Genomic DNA, 11,551 nt, shown 5'->3' with positions numbered 1-11,551 from the left:
CTACAGTAAGGAACTGAGCATTCCAGATAGGACCCGTGTCTTCCAAGGGATCTCAGAGCTCTGTTTCAGCGGTCTGAAAACAGCCGCAGAGAGGGAGAAGAGCCCTGTGCAGCTTAGTGAGATGTGCAGCAAAAGGGAGGAGCTGAGATGGTGAGCCGGGAGGCAGTTGGCCCGTAGTAGGGGACTTCAGGACGTTCACGGAGGGGCAGCCATTAGGCCTAGCAGTTAAGACTTCCCCATCCCATATCAGAGCGCCTGAGCTGAGACTCAGCTCTGCTCGTGATCCAACTTCTTGCCACTGTGGACCCTTGGAGGCAGCAAGTAATGGCCCAAGTGGTTGGGTCCCTGCCACCCAAGTGGCAGATCTGAAATGAGTTCTCAGCCTCTGGCTCCAGCCCCAGCTATTGGGGGAGTGAATGGGAGTTCTCTCCCCTCGCCCCTTTATCCCAAATAAATAAATATATTTTACAGTTTGTAGAAAATAGAATTAAAAGATACGTTTATTTTAGCACAAAAAATTTTGAAATCCATGTGTTTTTGGCTCCCTGGTGGCTAAGTGGCCAAATCCAGGGCCCACTGCAGGCTAGGGGCTTGCTATGTCTGCATGTGTCTCTGAGGTTAGAGAGAACAGAGGACGGGCACTTCACTGTGCAGCTCCACACACCTTCTCCTGGGGCCTCTGCGGTCCTGACATTTGCCTTCATAGCCACATACTCCAGTGGGCTTCTGCTCACCCCTCAACTCCAAGAGGATGAGCTTTGCACTTCCTCCATTAACTGACCGACGATTCACTGTGGGAGTGCTGGATGGCGGTAGACACCAAGGTCAAGTGTAACCTGGGTCTGGAGGGAAAAGGTGCTGAGGATGCCCTGGCTCTGCTGCTGGTAACTTCCCCTCTGTCCCATCCCCCTTTCCTTTAGGTGGCACAGGGCAGTCATCAACAACCCTTGAACCTCTGTAGCTTAGACAGCGAAGGTGCTTGTCCTTGCTCAGTGCTTCGTGTCCATCTCGGGCTGGTGGAGGCTGTGGGCTCATCTTGCTCACCAAAGATCCAGGCTGGTGGACTTTATGCGGTGGGCCCCAGTCACCCGGGCCTGTCCGTGGAGTGGTGTTCCCCCGAGGCATGGCTCTGTTGAAGGTGGTATAGCAGAGACAGAGTGAATGAGTATGTCATCCTGGGGCAGTGACAAGGGGCAATGATAAGGATTTGGGGAAAGTGGTTCCCAATTTTTAAACTGCCAGTTACTAGCTGGGTGACCAAGGACAATTGATACATGTGTGAAGGATTTCTGTAGCCTCATTGATAAAATCAGCCTTGAATAGGATCCTTGTGGCCGTGCTTTAAGGTGCAGGTGTTGTCATGTGGCATAATACGTACTGTTCTCAATCCATGGGTCGTTCCCGGGCTGGCGAGAGGAGAGCCTGGTCATCCTAGCGGGGGTCAAGCCCATGTCCATCCCCAGCTAGGATGGAGCCGGGCGGCAGCTGTCCGCGATCATGAGGTGGACTCTACACCTGGATCTGTGCTTCCTTGTCCACACACTTCCTGCAGCCCTGTCTCCCGTGGCCCCCAGTCTCCAAAGGGCTCAGTTTCTGGAGGAAATATCATCAACAGTCCCCTTGCTTGTCAGGACGTTGAGGGCTTCCGAGCGTGAAAACACCAAGGCTCCCTTTTCTGTGCTCCTTATCTGAACTGCAAAGGGCAGCTTGTGGTTCCAAGACGCTGTTGCCAATCAAAATCCGCCTGCCAGTCTTCCCCTGTGGCCGCCAGCGCCCCATCTCCTGACGCACAGGGTACCAGGCCGCTCTTTCCTGCAGGGGTCTCACCTGGGCAAGAACTGAGCTTCCAAAAGCACTTCATAAAGGAAGAGAGAACATTTTTTTTAAAAATCACACTTGAGAATAGACGCTCTCCAGCAGCACTGTGGAAGTGTGCGCTGGTGCAGCCTCGCTGGCGGGCCGTTTGGCAAAATGCATCAAAATCATTAAAAATGCATGTGCCGCTTGAGCCAGGATTTCCATTTCTAGGAACTTACCCTAAGGAAGTAATCGAAGATGTGTTCAGAGATTGAGATGCCAAGGAATTCGTTACAGCCTTGTGGAGAAAAGGGGGAGAGCTGGAAGCATGCTGAAAGGGAGGAATGGCTTCACTGACAAGTGCAGCCATGGATGGAATCCTGGGCCGCCTGCCCGCAGCGCTCCCAAAGTGCCGCGGAGGGGAGAAGACGGGGGGGGGGGGGGGGGGGGGGGGGGGGGGCGGAGCGAGGAGGGCAGGAAGGAAAGGGATAGAACAGGATACACAACAAACCCTGTCTTTTTTTTCTTTTTCTTTTTTTTTTTTTTGACAGGCAGAGTGGACAGTGAGAGAGACAGAGAGAAAGGTCTTCCTTTGCCGTTGGTTCACCCTCCAATGGCCGCCGCGGCTGGTGCGCTGCGGCGGCGCACCGCGCTGATCCGATGGCAGGAGCCAGGTGCTTCTCCTGGTCTCCCATGGGGTGCAGGCCCCAAGTACTTGGGCCATCCTCCACTGCCTTCCCTGGCCACATCAGAGAGCTGGCCTGGAAGAGGGGCAACCGGGACAGAATCCGGCGCCCCAACCAGGAGTAGAACCCGGTGTGCCGGCGCCGCAAGGCGGAGGATTAGCCTAGTGAGCCGCGGCGCCGGCCAACCCTGTCTTTTAAGATTTAGTTTTTATTTATTTGAAAGGCAGTGTTACAGAGAAAGGTGGCTGGGTAGGGGGGGCAGGGGAGACAGATCCTCTATCATCTGGTTCACTGATTTCCCAGGTGCATTAGCAGGGAGCTGGATCAGAAATGGAGCAGCCAGGTCTTGAACTGGTGCACATATTGGATGATGGTTTTGCAGATGGAGGCTTAACTTGCTATGTGACAATGCCAGTCCCTAAACCCTTATTTTTCTAAACCTGTATGAAGGATGTATTTTAAGAGGAAGCAGTGAGATTTTATGTGAATCTTTTTTTAATTTCAAAAATTATATTTTCATTTTATTTAAAAGACAGAAAGAGATCTTCTACCTGCTGGTTCACTCTCCAAATGCCTACAACAGCCAGGGTTGGGCCTGGCCCAAGCCAGGAGCCTGGAACTCAATCCTCGTCTCCCAGGAGGTTGGCAGGAACACAGGTACTTGAACCATCACCTGCTGTCTGCCAGGATGCACATTAGCAAGAAGCAGAGTAACCAAGATTGGACCAGGCACTTCAACACGGAATGTGGGTTTCCCGGACAGTGACCCAACTGCTGCAGCCAATGCCAGCCCTGTGGTGAGCCTTGTTGTCTGCCTTTTCTTTTCAGTACTTTCTAATTTTTCTGCAGGAAATATGAAGTCACGTGATTTTTCAACAAATATCTATTGATTATCTGTTGGATAGCACATGCTGTGTTAGGTCAGGACCAGGAGATGAGAATCTACTAGAACTTTGCAGTCTATTACTACTTGTCTAATTTTTAAAGATTACTTTAAGTGTACTATTTATGTGTTTTTCAGCATAGTGTCCACAGAGGTGAGTTCTATCAGAGGCTTTCAAGTGGTCGTTGTCCACCAGCTACCCTGGTCGTGCTGAGCACCTCTGTGTCTCTTCCCGCCACACCCAGCCCTGCTTGCCATCGCAAATCAAGCCAAACATTTGGAATAGCGGTAAGGAAACTCAACCTGCTTTCTGAGGAAACTACAGTGTTGTTAAATAGCAAAGGAATCACTGACTTATGATGAAAACAACGATGGTTGAAGGGGTGGATGGAGCCACAGGGCGGAGCCTGCTGATGAGTTTGGGTGGCTTCCCGACGTCCACTCAGCTCTCTGTGCCACACTGACCTTGTGCAAAAAGCGAGAACAATAGCCCCTGCCTGCCTCTCCGGCTACCTGTGTGAAATAAACATATCTGCCCTGGGGGTGGGCATTGACCGGTTCAGCTGCCACTTGGGACACCCCCATCTCTTGTCCCAAATCGGAGAGCTGGTTCGAGTCTTGGCTCTTCCACCTCTTATCCAGCTTCCTGAAGTGCGTACTGGGAGACAGCGGATGATGGTTCCAGTGTTTCAGCCCCTGCCACCTGCCTGGGAACCTGGATGGCAATCTGGGCTCCTGGCTTGCAGACATTTGGGGAGTGAACCTACAGGTGGAAGATCTCTCTCTCTCTCTCTCTCTCTCTCTACCCCCTTCCCTTTCTTTCTTTCTCTCTCTCTCTCTTTTTCTTTTCATCTCTCTCTCCCTCTCCCTCCTTCCCTTTCTCTCTCCAAGTAAAATCATTGAACTTAAAAAAATCTTAGTCCTGCATGGGGGTTTCCCAGCGTAGAGTGACCCCCTAGGAGCCCTCAACACCCTGGATGAGCCTCGGTGGTTGTGTTCACATCACATGGCCACAGCTGACTTTCCAAGAATGGGCATCAGCCCCAGGCCGGGCGAGTCAGACTTTCTCTCCTGGGGTGTTAGAATGGGTACCAGGAGCCTCAGGTCAGTCTGGGCTGGATTTTTGACAGGAAGAAATGAATAGCCTTGGTGGCTGACCTGGCCAGTTTTGGCAGAAGAAGCTGGACTGCAGAAGAACAAAGCAGCTTGCTGAGAGACGGCTCCAGTGGACGTCCACTTCTGGAGCAGGGCCTGACCTTGGACTGGGCTACACTCCTGTCTGCAAATTTGGGGAAATGAACTACATTTTCATCATAAACTCCCCAGTTTTACCCAAACTAACTTAAACAGTCTTTGTTTTCCAAGCTAAGTATGTCTAACTAATAACCTTCACTCACAAAGCCCCTGGGAGAATTGGACTGATCTTACATGAGACCTTCGAAAACTGTCCCTGGGCTTCACAATTCAAGTTGGCTTTCTCAGGGTCTGACTAGCTTCTTATCCCTAAATTCAAACAATTCTGCTGATTCCAATTCCCCCTCACCCCGCACTGAGAGCACAGCCTGGGGCCGGCATTTGGCCTAGTGGCTGAGATGCCAGTTACAATGCCCATGTTGCATTTTGGAGTAACTTGGTTCCATCCCCGCCTCATGCTCCAGATGCTAGCTTTCCTACTAATGCAGACCTGGGCGACAGCAGTGATGGCTCAAGTGATTGGGTTGCTTCCACCTCCGTGGGAGGCCTGAATTACATTTTTTTTCTTTTCTTTTCTTTTTTTTTTTAAAGGCAGAGTGGACAGTGAGAGAGAAAGACAGAGAGAAAGGTCTTCCTTTTGCCATTGGTTCACCCTCCAATGGCCGGCGTGGCCAGCGCGCTGCAGCCGGCATACCGTGCTGATCCGATGGCAGGAGCCAGGTGCCTCTCCTGGTCTCCCATGCAGGTGCAGGGCCCAAGCACTTGGGCCATCTTCCACTGCACTCCCTGACCACAGCAGAGAGCTGGCCTGGAAGAGGGGCAACCGGGACTAGAACCGGTGTGCCAGCGCCGCAAGGCGGAGGATTAGCCCAGTGAGCCACGGCGCCGGCCCTGAATTACATTTCTGGCTGCAGGCTTCAGCCTCCCCCCACCCCCAACTGTTGTGGGCATGTTGGGAGTGAGCCATCTAATGGAAATGCCTTCTCTCTCTTTCATATTCATTCATATTCTCTCTCTCTCTAGAATATATAAAAAATGTTTAAAATATATCCTACCACTTGCCACAAAATGGATGAATCCGAAGGACACTATGCTAAGTGAAATAAGCTAGAGAAAAAAATACTGGCTGATCTTGTAGACTGTAAAAGAAGCTGGATACATAGAAACAGAGTAGAAAGTTACCAGGGTGCAGGACAGGGAAAGATAGGTCAAAGGGCACAAAACTGCAGTTATGTAGGGTGAATAAGTCTTTTTTCTTTTTTGACAGGCAGGGTGGACAGTGAGAGAGACAGAGAGAAAGGTCTTCCTTTGCTGTTGGTTCACCCTCCAATGGCCACTGTGGCTGGCGCACTGCAGCTGGCGCACTGCGCTGATCCGAAGCCAGGAGCCAGGTGCTTCTCCTGGTATCCCATGCAGGTGCAGGGCCCAAGCACTTGGGCCATCCTCCACTGCACTCCCGGGCCACAGCAGAGAGCTGGCCTGGAAGAGGAGCAACCGGAACTAGAACCTGGTGTGCCGGCGCCGCAGGTGGAGGATTAGCCTACTGAGCCACGGCGCTGGCCGTGAATAAATCTTGTGATCTATGTACAGTGTGAGAACTGGAGCCTGTTTGTATTATACCATATAGTGGAAACTTGCTAATAGAGTAGACTGTAGATGCTCTTAACACACACAAACACACAACACACACACACACAACTTTACGAGGTGGTAGACATGTTCATTTACTAGACTATAGTAATTATTTCACTATTATATATAATTTTATATACTTTGTATATAATATAAATAAGTAAAAAGTGCATTTTGCATCCAATTCCTGGGCTTTCTGGGATCTGTGACACAAGTCAGCTTGATTTTTGACTTCTGTACTTCTGTACTGGTTATAAGTTATGCTGGCTGCTAACAAGAACCACCTTGCAATTCTCAGTGACTTAGCAAAATAAAAAAGTTAATGTCTAGCTCGTGTCAAAGTCCAGTAGTGTTGCCAGGGAATCTGTTCAATCTGGGAGCCCAAGTTTCTTCTGCCAAGTGGCTTTGCCTTTCCCAGGGTCTCAGGGCCCTCAATGGATCCTTCGCAGGCAGCCCACAGACAGAGAACCTAGAACTTTCTAGGAACCCAGGCCAGAAAGTGTAATGTCCCATTTCCGCCCACATTCCGCTCTACAGAATGTGACTCCACCTGACTATGAAGGTGGCTAGGAAAATGTGGCTGCCTACATGTCCAGAAGGAACTGGACAGGGGCCACAGCCACCCTCGATTCCATCTTGCAGCCCCGTCTCCCCCAGTCCTGTTTTCAGTTGTCCTGACCTTGCTGTCACTCAACCCATAATTCAGGGATTGGTAAGCAAAGGCCTGGAGGCTGAAATCAGCCCCACAGCCTGTTGATCTTGTTGTTTTTGACTTTTTAATTTTCATTTTCAAGTATTTAAAATAATACCAAAAAGTATAGAGTTCAATGAGCACACATAGATTTAACAATTTTTAACATTTTTCCATATTCACTTCATATGAAATATATATATATATATACACATATACATGCATGCTATTTTTCTGGAAGGCCAGGATGGATATGTTAATATCACATAAAAATCATAAAGTGAGGAAAGAAGGCTACGTTTTTATGTAAGGGGGTATAATTCAGGGAAAAGAGTATTTAGGAATATCTGGATGCTAAATAATATGGCATCCACATTCTTTTTATACTATACTTATATTAACTTCCACCTCTGAGAGAAAGCACAGTATCTGTCTCTGTGTTTGCTTTGTTTCACTTATCGTGATGACATCTAGTTCCTTCCATTTTGTTGCAAATGTTAGGAGTTCCTGCCTTTTCCATGGCTTTTGTAAATAAAATTTTATTGGGATACAGCCACACCTGTCCTCACTGTCTGTGACTGCTTTCAAGCTCTGGTGACTGTTAAACAGCTTTGTCAGAGACCACATAGCTGGCAAAGCCTCAACTATTGACCATGCCAACCCTAACCAGCTCCTGGGAAAATGTGCCAGTTCTCCAAATTCCAAAAGTGAGCTCTCCTGTGTGTTTTCCTCTCCTGTTTTCGGTCCCCTTGTGAGTCACCTGCTGCACTGGGGAAACCCCTGGCTGAGAGAGCCTCCAGAGAAAAGTTTCAGTGTCCTAAGGAAGAACTCGGATGCCCCCATATTCCTGAGGCTCACTGGGACATTTTGGTTATTTTTGTAACATTGTTGAACTTTTTTTATGTTTTGAGGTTTCAGGATGCTCCTTGTGAATTTAATTCTTTTCTCTTATTCAACCCCCAAAGGAAGTTGTCAAACGTACCTGCTATGTGGGTTTTCAGCTCATAGAACAGAAAACAAGCAATTTGAGTGTGGCAACTAGAGCATTAAAATGCGGTTCTAGGGCGAGCAAAAATTGGGGAGGGATGAGAAGTGTCGTGACAAGTGTCACAGCCTGCAACCCAGCCCCACCCCTCCCATCTCATCTCATTGCAACTGACAGCAGATGGCTGCAAAGTACGAATTATTGCTTAAACTGTGCTCTTTGTAAATTTGGAGATGATACATAACAGATCATTTTATTAACAACAGTTATATGTTGCTTCATTGTCCTTTATTATATATGTAATGTGTTAGACTTTTTAAAAAAATTATTTTGTATTTATTTGAAGGCAGAGTTAGAGATAGATGTTGGGGCAGGGGGGAATCTTCCACCCACTGGTTCATTCCCCAAATTGCCTCAATGGCTGGGATAGAAGCCAGGAACCCAGACCTTCTTCTGAGTAACCCACGTGTGTACAGGGGCCCAAGCACTTGGGCCATCTTCTGCTGTTTTCCCAGGCACAATATCAGGGAGCTGGATCAGAAGTGGAGCAACTGGGTTTCAAAGTGGCATTTGGGATGCCTGTGTCACAGGCAGAGGTTTAACCTGCTGCACCACCATGCTGGCCCTGGACTCTTTAAAAAAAAGAGACAGACAGACAGACTTGGAGCCTTTACAGGAACCTACATCCTTCTCAGATGGCCTCTTCTTGCCTGGCCTTTTCAGCAACCCAATCCAACCAGGGACCTCTGCCAAGCCCTTCTACGGTGTTTCTAAGTGTGTAGGTTTGGTTTCAGGAAGAACCAATACCTCCTTGTCCCTCTCTGAGTCTGAAATTGAGTTTCCAACCTCCCGAATGGCTGGCTTTGGCCAGTGCCAGGCCCTGTTGGTGGGCGTGTGTGAAGAAAGCAGGACCTCTGGCCCGCGCGCTGCTCTCGGCTCCTGGGGTCGTGGTGGGGCCCTGTGGCCCCTGCCTTCCCAGGCTCTGTGAAGACCCTGGAAGGTTTGCAGCCTCTTCTGATCTCCAGCGCATGGGAGGATTTTTTGCTTCCAGCTTTTTCAGTTGGGACAGTTGCATCCCATGTCAGAGTGCCTGGGATAGAGTCCTGGCTCTGCTCCCAGTTCCAGCTTCTTGCTGCTGCTCACAGGGGACGCAGTGGTGATCACTCAACTAGCTGGGTTTCTGCCTCCCACATAGGAGGCCTGGATGGTGTTGCCAGCTCCTGGCTTTGGACTGGTCCAGCCCCAGCTGTTGCAGGCATTCAAGGAGTAGACCAGTCATTATGAGTCCTCTGCCTCTGACTCTCTCTCTGATTCTCAAATAAATAAAATTTGTATACGGATGACCTGTCTCAGAAATAGAAAGGCAGAAGTTTTGCCTTCAACCCTCACATATCCAATTCCTTCCCCCAATTTTTTAAAAAAGATTTCTGTTTATTTATTTGTTTGAAAGAGTTACAGAGATAGAGGTAAAGAGGGAGAGAGAGAGAGAGAGAGAGAGAGAGAGAGAGAGATCTTCCTACCTTTGGTTCACTTCCCAAATAGCTGCAATGCCCAGAGCTGGGCTGATCTGAATCCAGAAACCAGAAGCTTCTCCTGGGTCTCTCACGTGCATGCGGGGGCCTAAGTAAGTACCTGGGCCATCTTCTACTGCTTTCCCAGGCCATAGCAGAGAGCTGGATCAGAAGTGGAGCAGCCAGGACCTGAACCGGCATCCATATGGGATGCAGTGTCTTTACCCATGAGACCACAGTGCTGGCCTCCTTCCCCAATTTTTTTTTTAATATTTATCTATTTGAAAGGCAGAGCTACAGAGTGAGAGAGAGAGAGAGAGAGAGAGAGAATGAACTTCCATCCACTGGTTCATTCCCCAAATGGCCACAATGGCCAGAGCTGTGCAGATCTGAAGCCAGGACCCAGTTCTTCTGGGTCTTCCATGTGGGTGCAGGGGCCATAGGACTCAGGCCATCTTCTGCTGCTTTCCCAGGCCACAGCAGAGAGCTGGATCAGAAGTGGAGCAGCTGGGTTTCAAACTGGCATCCATATGGGATGCCAGTACTGCAGGCGGCAGCTTTACCCGATAGGCCACAGTGCCAGCTCCACTGACCCCCCCCCCCAATTTTTGAGGGGCTGCTAGTATACACGAAGTAAATGCTCAATATTATGTCCACAAATGCATCAAGTTTGTCATTGGGAAAGATTTTGGCCATAAAGAGTACTGAAACTTGAGAGATCTGTTCATGTTAGTGGTCCCAGCGAAAGTGTGACTCCTGGCTCTCTGAGCTGGGTTTCTGCTGAAATGCAGAACCATGGGGGATGGGTCTGGAAACCTGAGCTGGGCAGCGCTGGGTCCCTGGATCAGAACAATGCTGGGAGGGGGGAGAGGCGCATCTTGGAGAAGAAGGTGGCGCCAAACACTGTTTTCCTTTTTCAGACTACTTTCTCATTATCACGATCAGTCATTACCCACCCCAGGTCCCTGTTAGAAGGAACCTCTCCACAGAAAAAGCAGCTGGCCTTTTAGAAATGTAGGCTTTAGAGGTTTAGACCCATGACTGTCCCATCTGGGGTGTTCGAAAAATGGTCAGCAGTCCTGCGGTGAGCTGCGTGGAACAGAGTAGCATTTCAGGGGGTCACTCTTCCTGATCCTGCATCCTGCCTATGGGTCATCTCCCCTCTTGTTCAGCTGCTGAGAACTCTGTCTTGTTCCTTTGTTCAGCCATCTGGGTGAAGGAGGGAATAATATCTGTAAATCAAGCCTCCTCACTCGATCCCCGGTCTCTACGCGGTGTAGCAGGAGATGCCGCGGCTGCAGCTTCCTGGCCACAGAGGACCAGGGCACTCCCTTTGGGCCCTGAAACTCCTGGTGAGGCTCCTCCGCTGGGACAGGCGGCTCTCCTCAATGGACAAGGCTGTCACGCGCTCCCGTGGGAGCAGGTGGCACTGTGCCGTTCCTGGCACGCTCAGCCTGTGGTTATCAGCAAAGCAGTTTAACTTGGAGAATAAAGAAGGGACTCCTTCCTAGGGGACCTGTTCAGCTGGCGGCAGGTCTGGCAGAAAGTTACCTGTTGGCACGGGAAGCAAACAGCAGAGTAATTTTGTGAACTCTACAATCAAGCAGTCATCCCTCTCTGAATGAAAGCCTAATGCTGGCGCTAGCCAGTATCCATCAGCGGGAACAAGCGGGCCTGTTATGGGACAAAAATCCCTGCCTGCCTGCCAGGAGGCAGCTCGCTGGCTGCCGAGGATTGAATGTGCTTTGCCTGCGTCTCAGGGCTGCTACTTTCCGGGTGAGTAACCGAGAGCAAGTTGTGTCAGCTTTCTAGGCTTCCATGTTCCCATCTACAGAATAGAACTAACAAAACCAGCTTCGTAGGCTTTGGCAGAATGATGACGTGGGGTCAAGCATGGCTTGCAAAGTGCCTGACACATAGTAGGTCTTCATTATTACCAGTTTCTTAACATATTTGCCCTCCCCTGTGCCTTTCACTTTTCTGCTGGCTCTTATGAAAGTATGGAGAATGGGAACTAATTTAAGAAGAAATACAAGTTATGACAAAAAAAGGGTGCGGCTGACGCTCCGCCTGCAGTGCCGGCATGCCATATGGGCACCAGGTCATGTCCCAGCTGCTCCTCTTCTGATCTCTGCTAATGGTGGGAAGGCAGTAGAAGATGGTCCATATGCT

At 49.7% G+C, this 11,551-nt stretch overlaps 1 long non-coding RNA gene across 1 annotated transcript; it reads left to right on the top strand.

Annotated features, from left to right (window-relative positions):
- The first annotated feature begins 3,015 nt into the window (after window positions 1–3,015).
- On the top strand, window positions 3,016–7,439 carry LOC138848604 (uncharacterized). Its single transcript, XR_011386617.2, has 2 exons — window positions 3,016–3,280; window positions 3,505–7,439. It is a non-coding gene; the product is annotated as an uncharacterized LOC138848604 (long non-coding RNA).
- Window positions 7,440–11,551: the final 4,112 nt, after the last annotated feature.

This window comes from Oryctolagus cuniculus, chromosome 2 (genome assembly GCF_051225735.1).
Source record: "Oryctolagus cuniculus isolate XC-2025 breed Fujian yellow rabbit chromosome 2, ASM5122573v1, whole genome shotgun sequence".
NCBI lineage: Eukaryota > Metazoa > Chordata > Mammalia > Lagomorpha > Leporidae > Oryctolagus > Oryctolagus cuniculus.
The sequence above is the reverse complement of the archived record's forward strand: the minus strand, read 5'-3'. Positions and strand labels throughout refer to the sequence as shown.